This window comes from Arachis ipaensis, chromosome B05 (genome assembly GCF_000816755.2).
Source record: "Arachis ipaensis cultivar K30076 chromosome B05, Araip1.1, whole genome shotgun sequence".
Lineage (NCBI taxonomy): Eukaryota > Viridiplantae > Streptophyta > Magnoliopsida > Fabales > Fabaceae > Arachis > Arachis ipaensis.
Window position 1 is genome coordinate 56,713,253 of NC_029789.2, and position 11,722 is coordinate 56,724,974.

Sequence of the window (11,722 nt, forward strand, 5' to 3'; positions counted from 1 at the left end):
AAAAAGAAAAATAAGGATTCCAAAATTTTTAATATGAATTCCAGGAATCTTATGCTCTTTAATCTAAAGCTCCAATCAAAGGGTTAGGCATGGCTTAATAGCCAGCCAAGCTTTAGTATGTAACTCAGACATGACACGCCTGACATGCCCTACAGAGGAATTAGACATGGCTTTACAGCCAGCCATGCTTCATGAAACACTAGAATTCATTCTTAAAAATTCTGAAGAAAATATATTTTTGAAAACATTTTTATTTTAAAATATTTTTTTTATTTTTTTCGAAAACAGATGAGATGTTTTTGAAAAATTTTTGAAAACAAAACAAATGGAAGTTACCCAATCTGAGCAACAAGATGAACCGTCAGTTGTCCAAACTCGAACAATCCCCGGCAACGGCGCCAAAAACTTGGTGCACGAAATTGTGATCTCTGGTAATGGCTCCAAAAACTTGGTGCTCTAATATCAATTCATAATTTGTCACAACTTCAATACAACTAACCAGCAAGTGCACTGGGTCGTCCAAGTAATAAACCTTACGTGAGTAAGGGTCGATCTCACGGAGATTGTTGGTATGAAGCAAGCTATGGTCACCTTGTAAATCTCAGTCAGGCGGATAATAATTGATTATGGAGTTTTCGAAAATAATACTAATTAAACAGAAAATAGGGATAGAAACACTTATGTAATTCATTGGTGAGAATTTCAGATAAGCGTGTAGAGATGCTTTCGTTCCTTTGAATCTCTGCTTTCCCACTGTCTTCATCCAATCAGTCTTACTCCTTTCCATGGCTGGCTTTATGCAAGGGCATCACCGTTGTCAATGGTTACATCCCCTCCTCTTGTGAAAATGGTCCAAATGCTCTGTCACAGCACGGCTAATCATCTGAGGTTCTCGATCATGCTGGAATAGGATTCACCCTCCTTTTGCGTCTGTCACTATGCCCAGCACTCACGAGTTTGAAGCTCGTCACAACCATTCAATCCCAGAATCCTACTCGGAATACCACAGACAAGGTTTAGACTTTCCGGATTCTCATGAATGCCGCTATCAATCTAGCTTACACCACGAAGATTCTGATTTAGAGATCTAAGAGATAATCATTCAATCGAAGGTAGAACGGAAGTGGTTGTCAGGCACGCGTTCATGAGGAATGATGATGATTGTCACGTTCATCACATTCAGGTTGAAGTGCGAATGAATATCTTAGAAGCGGAATAAGTTGAATTGAATAAAAAACAGTAGTACTTTGCATTAATCTTTGAGGAACAGCAGAGCTCCACACCTTAATCTATGGAGTGTAGAAACTCTACCGTTGAAAATACATAAGTGAAAATGGAGTTCATTGGTCTCGGCCCCAGAGGGGAACCGGAGTAACCAAGACTCTATGATCCGAAGATAAAACTCAGGATGTCTAATACAATAATAAAAAGTTCTATTTATAATAAACTAATTGATGCATAAATCTACTTCCGGGGGCTCACTTGGTGTGTGCTTGGGCTGCGCTTGAATGTTACACGTGCAGAGGCTCTTTTTGGAGTTGAACGCAAGGTTGTAACGTATTTCTGGCGTTCAACTCTGGTTTGTGACTTGTTTCTGGCGTTTAACTCCAGACAGCAGCGTAGAACTGGAGTTCAACGCCCTTTTACGTCATCTAAAATCGTTCAAAGTATGGACTATTATACATTGCTGGAAAACCCTGGATGTCTACTTTCCAACGCAATTGGAAGCGCATCATATTGAGTTTTGTAGCTCTAGAAAATCCATTTTGAGTGCAGGGAGGTCAGAATCCAACAGCATCAGCAGTCCTTCTTCAACCTCTGAATCTGATTTTTGCTCAAGTCCCTCAATTTCAGCCAGAAAATACCTGAAATCACAGAAAAGCACACAAACTCATAGTGAAGTCCAGAAATGTGAATTTAACATAAAAACTAATGAAAACATCCATAAAAGTAACTAGATTCTACTAAAAATATACTAAAAACAGTGCCAAAAAGCGTATAAATTATCCGCTCATCAACCACCATGCCCAAAGGGATCAAGCGGATTTACCTGAACGATGAGGCTCGGCTATGGCATCAGATATTCAGCAAATACATTATGCCGAGTACTCACGAGACTGAGATACCTGCCGCTATGATCACCCTCCTTTGGTGTGTGATGGAGGGTAAGGACCTGTACCTGCCACGCTTTATTCGGCACTATATGGCCAGGGTCCACATCCAAGGCACTCTTCCTTTCCCATACTTGGTTACACATCTGGGCCGTCGAGCTGACGTGCCATGGGAGGATGTTGATGAGAGGCCACCCACCGCGGACTGCAGGAAGATCATTCCTCACAGCAGGAACTTCCTGGCCTTGGGTTACAGACCTCCTTTTCTGACTGCCAGTGCTGATGATACAGCTACACCATCTGCCGGTCCCTCTTCCTCCTCTGCACCACCTACCCCTGCCACCACCACTGCATCTTCACCTGCCACAGAGCCTGTCTATTATCTGGTGCACCGCTTGTTTCGACGACTTGTCCAGATGGAGCGTCGCAACAAGTGACGCTATGAGCACCTGAAGCTGATGATTCGATCTGGCGACATCCCCTCCGAGCCTGACACACCATCCGAGGCATCTGAGGAGGAGGCGGATGAGCCCGAGGCAGAGACCCATCCCCAGGGAGAGGCAGAGCAGGCAGACACCCAGCAGGCAGCACCCCAGCAGATCCAGGCTGTAGATCCTGAGATCCCCATCCAGACAGTCCCTCCTCCGCAGCAGTCAGACCCTCAGCCAGTCACCACCACAGAGACACCAGCTATCATTCCTACCAGCGATGACACCCCTTCACACCCAGCTTGACTGAGCATCAAGGACGATGCTTCATTTTAAGTGTGGGGAGGTCGCCATCTCTGACGTTTTATTTTGGTGAACCACTTCATACTCTTTTCTTTTATTTTGGACATTTTTCTGTATTTTTCTTTTTATTGTTATTTTCTGAGTACTTATACATTGCTACTTTTATGTATTTTTACTCTATTTCTGCATTTTTCATTTTAGTCATATCTTAGTTATTTAGTTTAGTTTGTAATTCTAACTTATTAGTGGATTAACTAGTATAGCTTACCCTTTTTTTTAGCATAAGACAGCTTAGTTTAAATTGAAAAATATAAAAAGGAAGCTAGGAAATTGAACATAACAGATTTAAATCCATAAATCTTGTATATATAGCATTACATCACATAGTTAAGTTAACAACATTTCATCAAGGAGAAACGCTAAAACTTTAAAGCCATTCAATATAAGTTTTACATTGAGAATAATGAGAATTTTTAACTAAACCTGCATGACATACATAAGTGATAAATGATTTTTGAGCTAGAGAACACATAGCCTGTGAGTTTTGAGCTTAATTGTATAGTTACATTTAAACCATAATTTTTATTCCTGTGTGTTCCGCCCTTCTTTTACATTCTGATATTCTTTACTTTGTTTTAATCTATATGTCCAATTATAGAATATAGAATATAGAATATAGATAGGTACCAAAAGAGTGATTGAGGCCATCATTTGATTTTAGCTCACTTATCCCAAAACAACCTACCTTTCACATCACCCTTGTTAGCCCCCTTGAGCCTTTAAATCCCCTTTTATTCTATCAGCCACACTACTAGCCTTAAGCAGAAAAACAAAATAAAATCTCAAGTTGAATCCTTGGTTAGCTTATGATAGAAAATTATGAATAGTTTAAATGTGGGAAACCTATTGGGAACATGGATGATAAAAACAAAAGGTAGAAGAATTGAAAAGAATAAAATAACTCAACTAAGAAATTTTTGGGAAGCATGCTCATGAGAAATCGAAGTGATTAAATTACCATGTGGGTTAAAAAAAATTTTCAGTATTTAATAAATGGGATATAAAAGAATTCCCCAAATGCAAAAATAAAAACAATGCACATGGAATAAGAACAAAAGTTGAAACATGAGCATGTAACATCCAAAAGTGGGAAAAGTATGGGAAAATAGGTAAAGAAATTCTGTTTTACTAAGTATGTATGTTAGGTGAGATCTTAGTCTAATTAAGGATTCACTTATTAGCTCACTTAGCCTTATACATATACCCTTACCTATACCTTGGCCCCATTACAACCTTAATTAAAGACCTCATGATTTTTGGTATGACTGTATTCTATAATTGTTGATTGGTTAGATGAAGAACAAAGTTATAGAAAGGAAGAATAAAAAAAAGGAAGAATAGAGTGATTAACCCAATAAACACTGAGTGACTAGAGAGTAAACACAAATCCAGTGAGGGTTCAATAGCTCATTAACATTTATCTCTGTTTGAATTATCTAATTGTCTTGCAAGTCCATAAAATGCTTTTTCTCCCATCTCAATTGTAAAAGTGCTTATTGATTATCTAAGGCTTGGCTATATATACATATATGACTCCTTGAAAATGTGAATTAATTTAACTACCTGTAAGCTTTATATATGAGTGAATAAATTGAAATTGCATGATGCATCATTCATTTAGGTAGTTGCATTTAGATTAGATTACATTGTATGGCATTCCATCACTTTAACCTTACTTATTACCTTGGATTTAGCATGAGGACATGCTATTGTTTAAGTGTGGGGAGGTTGATAAACCCATATTTTATGATGTATTTTGTGCTTAATTTGAGTGATTTATTCAATCCTCCAACCACTTATTCATGTTAATTGCATGGTTTTACTCTCCTTCCTTATTATGTGATGTATGTGAAAAACATGTTTCTTATGTTTTTAAATTAATTATTTTAATCACCTTTAATTCCATTCGATGCCGTGAATAGTGTATTGAGTAGTTTTCAGCTCTTCTAAGGTAGGAATGACTTAAAGGATGGAAAGGAAACATACAAAATTGGAAGGAAAGCACAAAACGGAGCTTCTGAAGAAATTAGCATCCACGCGATCGCATGGGCGACGCGGACGCATGCCAAGCGCAAAGAAGCAGTGACGCGGTCGCATGACTGACGCGACTGCGCGCCTTAAGCAGAATTTATATGACGCGGTCGCATGACTGACGCGACCGCGTGGCAAGGAAAAACTCCGAATGACGCGACCGCGTGACCCACGCGGACGCGTGACAGAGGCTACGAACCAGAAATTGCAGAAAATGCTCATAGCGAATTTTGAAGCCCTTTTTGGCCCAAATCCAACTCCAGAAGGCATAGACCAAAGGTTATGAAGTGGGGAAATGCATCCATTCAGGGAGAGCTCGCCAATTTTCACTTTCCATGATTTAGATTTAGTTTGAGAGAGGTTCTCTCCTCTCTCTCTTAGGATTAGGATTTAGGACTTCTCTTAGTTTTTAAGAGTGACTCTCGATCCAGGTTTCATATTTACTTTAATCTATGTTTCTATGCTACTTTTACATTAATGCTTTGATTCGTATCTATAAATGTTGCCAAATTGGCTTATGAACCGTTTCCATGTTATGATTTGAATTAATGATTATTTGAGGTATTTCACTTTATTATTGTTCTCTTTGAATTAAGATATTTTTGTTTCCCATCTAAGGACATTTTTATTCCAGCAATTTTACTTTTTCCCCTTTTGGCCTTGGTTAAGAAATCAGTAACTCAACATTATCAAACTCAGCATAATTGATAATCGTTATCTTGCTAATTGAACTGAACTTCAATAATCCCAACTTTTTCTTAGGAAATAAATAGGATTCGAAGGTCAAACTAATTAGTCTCTTGACTTTCCTTTGCTTTAAAGGTTAACTAAGAGGAATTAAGATTCAACTTTCATTATTGTTGAGAGGGATAACCAAGTTGGACTTCCAATTTCTCTTACCCTGCCAAAAGTTGCCTTACAGTTATTTATTGATTTTAATTGCCATTTAAATCACTTGCTTCTCATATTCTAAACCCCGATTACAACCTTTATAGCCAATAATAAGAACATACTTCCCTGCAATTCCTTGAGAAGACGACCCGAGGTTTGAATACTCGGTTAACAATTTTTAAGGGGTTTGTTACTTGTGACCACCAAAACGTTTGTATGAAAGGACTTTTGAAGGTATAGAAACTATACTTGCAACGAGGATTCATCCGCAATTTTCTAGACCATGCAAAAGTTCCTCTCATCAGGTACCATCTGCGCTTGCAATGCTCTTTGGTGCGTGGCAGAAGTTAGGCCAATTAAGAGATTGTAATGTAAGAACAGCGTTACGAGTATAGCTCTTAACCAGCTAAAATCTGCCTCACTAGTTTAGAAGGACGTCATAAAAATTTAGAATAAAAACACTGGGAGTATGAGTCCCAGGTCGTCTTCCAACGAGATACAAGAAAGGGTGCTAATTTATTAATCAGGAGTTTTCAAGAGAGTTTGAGTTTGGATAATGAGCAATTAAATAATTGTAAATTAAAGCAATAAAAGCTAAGAATGATTATTAATATTCTAGATAAAAAGCCTTGATTGGGGGAATGATTAATTTGAAGTTCTATCCTTGTTGGGGTCTCTTAAGTGTAGTATCAAAAAGTTTGTTGTTTTTACATAGTTAACCCTTACTAAATAAAGGAAAGTCAAGTGATTGGGCTAACTCTTATTCGCAAATCCTAGTCCTCTCCCTTGGGAAGGTCTAGCGTTAGTAACTATAGAACTAGCCAACAACTTCCAGTTTAATCAGCACTTAAGCCTTCCAACTCAAGTGTCTCCTTTTAATCAACCCCCATGTCAAGTATGGAGTCTACTCCATTGACATGAATACAACGCACATAAAATTATAAGAAGAAGACATGATAAATTAAATAAAATAGGGATTCAAAATTAATTAAAAGTAAAAGTAATCCTTTGCATTAACAATCCATGAAAATAATCCAATTACCACTCTAAACAAGAATTAAGAATATGGAATAAATAAAAGAGTAAGTAGGGAAATAAACTAGAATAGTGTCTTCAACGGAGGTAATGACTCTTTAATATCCAAAAGCAAAAGCAATGAATTAATAAACAATGAATGTAAAGAAAACCTAAAAACTATCCTAATAAGAATGTGTCAATGTGTGTATCTCCATATATCGAGTCTGTACATGTTCTCTGGCTTTATTCTGTGTTTCTGGGCCGAAAATTGGGTCAAAACGCGGCCTGAAATCGCCCTAGCATTTTCTGTTATTTCTGTAGATCGCGCAGCTCACGTGTACGCGTCAGCCACGCGTGTGCGTCATTCAGCGATTTTCCTTGTCACGCGTACGTGTCGTCCACGCATGCGCGTCATTCGTGCAGATTCCAATCCGCGCGCACGCATTAGGCATGCGCATGCGTCGCTGCAATTTTCTCCATTCTGCGCGCTTGCATGAGCCATGCACGCGCGTCGGTGGTCGCTGGTCATCTCCTTAGTTTCTTGTGTTCCTTCCATTTTTGCAAGCTTCCTCTCCATTCTCTAAGCCAGTTCTGCCCTATAAAGCCTGAAACACTTAACACACGGATCACGGCATCGAATGGTATAAAGGAAGATTAAAATACACAAATTAAAGATCTCTAGGAAGCAAGTTTTCAACCATAGAACAAAACTAGGAAGGAAAATGTAAAATCATGCAAATCATATGAATAAGTGGGTAAAGACTTGATGAAACCACTCAATAAAACACAAGATAAACCATGAAATAGTGGTTTATCAACCTCCCCACACTTAAACATTAGCATGTCCTCATGCTTAGCTTAAGGAGATAAAATAAATGAGTAGGGAAAAGTAAGACTCATGCAATGCAATGCAACCTATGTATATGAATGCAACTATATGCTTAAAATGATTTTTGCCTACTTGGTTAAAAGTAAATAAGTTCTTCAAGACAAATATGAATCAAATATCACTAATTAAAATTTTTACAGTAAAAACAAGTAAACTTGTCGGAAGATAGCTCATGAAAGCAGGGGACATAGAATTAAGCATTGAACCATCACTGATGGTGTATGTGCACTATAATCACTCTAGTGTATAGGGTAATTCACTCTACTCTTCTCTAATCATGCTTTCTAGACCTTGTTCTTCTCCTATCCAATCAACAAGTATTTAATGTACCAATGCAAACATCATGAGGTCTTTTCAAGGTTGTAATGGGGCCAAGGTAAAGGTAAGGGTATATATATGGCTAAGTGAGCTATAAATTGAATCTTTGAATAACCTAAGCTCTTACCTATACATACACTTTTTATACTTTTAGAATCATGCCTAGCTACCCAAAATTTTCCCACTTTTGTATTACATACTCCTGCATCAACTTTTCTCTTAACTTGTATCACATATGCATTGATTTTTCACTAAACTTAACATTGGTATAATTTTGTCCCCTTATTCATTTATCTAATTACTTATTTATTTGAATATTTTTGGGATTTTTTTTTTGAAAAATAAACATAGCTTATCAATGCACATGGATTTATAATTTTTCTAGTTTCACATGAGTAGGTACCCAAATTCCCAATTAATTTATTAATGTAAAAACACAACACATTCCCTTGTTAACCCATGTTCCCACAGTTTCCCACACTTAATTGACACACAATCTCTATCTTAAGCTGACCAAAGATTCAATTTGGGGTATTACTTATTTTTCTGCTTAAGGCTAGTAATGTGGTAAAATATAGAACAAAGAGGATTTAAAAAGGCTCAAAGTGGCTAACAAAGGTAAATGGAAGGGTAGGGTATTTAGGATAAGTGAGTTAATAATCAATTAATGGCCTCAATCATATGCATGCATATAACACATTAAATATTGGACATATAGGATGGAGCAAAATAAAGATTACAATTATAGAGAAGCAAACACACAAGAATAAAATTTTTATGGTTAAATAATGTAACCATGTAATTAAGCTCAAATCTCACAGGTTGTGTGTTCTAGCTTTTAACTATGTTCTAAATACAACTTTCAAACAAGTTTAGCACAAGAGTTTTGATTTAGATTAGTGAAATTTTTCAAAAATAGGGTCTTAAAAAGAAACTTATTGATTTTCAACCAATTAGAACATGCATGCAAATAACCTATTTCTATGCAATTTTATCCTATCCTAACAAAAAAAATTAAATAAATATCCTACTCTATTGGTGTTAAGAAAGAGAAATTACCTCCGGAAGTCAGGTACTGACCGACCTCCCCACACTTAAAGCTTGGCACCGTCCTCGGTGCCATCAGTCAGGAACAAAGGGGGGCTGGAAGCAGCATCTCCACAATCGGGACCGTCATGGCTCCCTGGGCTGGTAAATGAAGTGGAGTTTGGGGTGTCTGGTTCTTCTTCAGTTGGGTTGTTACTGGTGCACGAAATTGTGATCTCTAACAATGGCGCCAAAAACTTGGTACGCACGATTATAATCTAAAATTCTTTTTCACAACTCTGATACAACTAACCAGCAAGTGCACTGGGTCGTCCAAGTAATAAACCTTACGTGAGTAAGGGTCGATCCCACGGAGATTGTCGGCTTGAAGCAGGCTATGGTCATCCTTGTAAATCTCAGTCAGGCAGATTCAAATGGTTATGGGATTTTGATAATTAAAATATAAAATATAAAATAGGATAGAGATACTTATGCAATTCATTGGTGAGAATTTCAGATAAGCTTATGGAGATACCTTTGTTCCTTCTGAACCTCTACTTTCCTACTGCTTTTATCCAATCATTCAAACTCCTTTCCATGGCAAGCTGTATGTTGGGCATCACCGTTGCCAATGGCTACTTCCCGTCCTCTCAGTGAAAATGGTCCAAATGTGCTGTCACCGCACGGCTAATCATCTTTCGGTTCTCGATCATGTTGGAATAGGATCCATTGATCCTTTTCCGTCTATCACACGTCCAACACTCGCGAGTTTGAAGCTCGTCACAGTCATCCCATCCCAGATCCTACTCGGAATACCAGAGAGAAGGTTTAGACTTTCCGGATCTCAAGAATGGCCGCCAATAATTCTAGCTTATACCATGAAGACTCCGATCTTTCGGAATGGAGACTAAGAGATAAATGCTCAATCCAAGGTAGAACGGAAGTGGTTGTCAGGCATGCGTTCATAAGTTGAGAATGGTGATGAGTGTTACGGATCATCACATTCATCATGATGAAGTGCAAGCGAATATCTTAGAATAGGAATAAGCTCGAATTGAATAAGAAAACAATAGTATTTTGCATTAATTCATGAGGAACAACAGAGCTCCACACCTTAATCTATGCTGTGTAGAAACTCTACCATTGAAAATACATAAGTGATGAAGGTTCAGGCATGGCCGAATGGCCAGCCCCCTAAACGTGATCTCAGAACATAAAATTAGTCAAAGACTAACCAGAGATGTGAAATAAATCCCTAAAAGTAGTTTTTATACTGAACTAGTAACTAGGGTTACATAAGATAAGTAAATGATGTAGAAATCCAATTCTAGGCCCACTTGTTGTGTTCTTGGGCTGAGCATTGATCTTTCATGTGTAGAGACTCTTTTTGGAGTTAAACGCCAGGTCGTAGCCTATTTCTGGCGTTTAACTCCATAATAGGGCAGGGAGTTGGCGTTTGAATGCCAGTTTCCGTCATCAAAACTCGTGCAAAGTATGGACTATTATATATTTCTGGAAAGCCCTGGATGTCTACGTTCCAACGCAATTGAGAGTGCGCCAATTGGGTTTCTATAGCTCCAGAAAATCCACTTCGAGTGTAGGGAGGTCAGAATCCAACAGCATCTGCAGTCCTTCTTCAGCCTCTGAATCAGATTTTTGCTCAAGTCCCTCAATTTCAGCCAGAAATTACCTGAATTCACAGAAAAATACACAAACTCATAGTGAAGTCTAGAAATGTAATTTTTATTTAAAAACTAATAAAAATATACTAAAAACTAACTAAATCATACTAAAAACTATGTAAAAACAATGCCAAAAAGCATATAAATTATCCGCTCATCACAACACCAAACTTAAATTGTTGCTTATCCCCAAGCAACTAAAAATCAAATAGGATAAAAAGAAGAGAATATACTATAAATTCCAAAATATCAATGAAACTTAGCTCTAATTAGATGAGCGAGACTAGTAGCTTTTTGCCTCTGAACAGTTTTAGCATCTCACTTTATCCCTTGAAGTTCAGAATGATTGGCATCTATAAGAACTCAGAATTCAGATAGTGTTATTGATTCTCCTAGTTCAGTATGTTGATTCTTGAACACAACTACTTTATGAGTCTTGGTCGTGGCCCTAAGCACTTTGTTTTCCAGTATTACCACCGGATACATAAATGCCACAGACACATAACTGGGTGAACCTTTTCAGATTGTGACTCAGCTTTCCAGAGTCCCCAATTAGAGGTGTCCAGGGTTCTTAAGCACACTCTTTTTTTTTTGCTTTGGACCTCGACTTTAACTGCTCAATATCAATCTTTTCACTTGACACCTTCACGCCACAAGCACATGGTTAGGGACAGCTTGATTTAGCCACTTAGGCCAGGATTTTATTCCTTTGGGCCCTCCTATCCACTGATGCTCAAAGCCTTGGATCCTTTTTACCCTTACCTTTTGGATTAAAGGGTTATTGGCTATTTCTGCTTGCTTTTTCTTTTTCTTTCTCCCTTTTTTTTTACCATTTTCTTTTTTTCTTTTTTTTTCTGCAAGCTTTTGTATTCACTGCTTTTTCTTGCTTCAAGAATCAATTTTATGATTTTTCAGATTATCAATAACATTTTTCCTTTTTCATTATTCTTTTAAGAGCCAAGAATT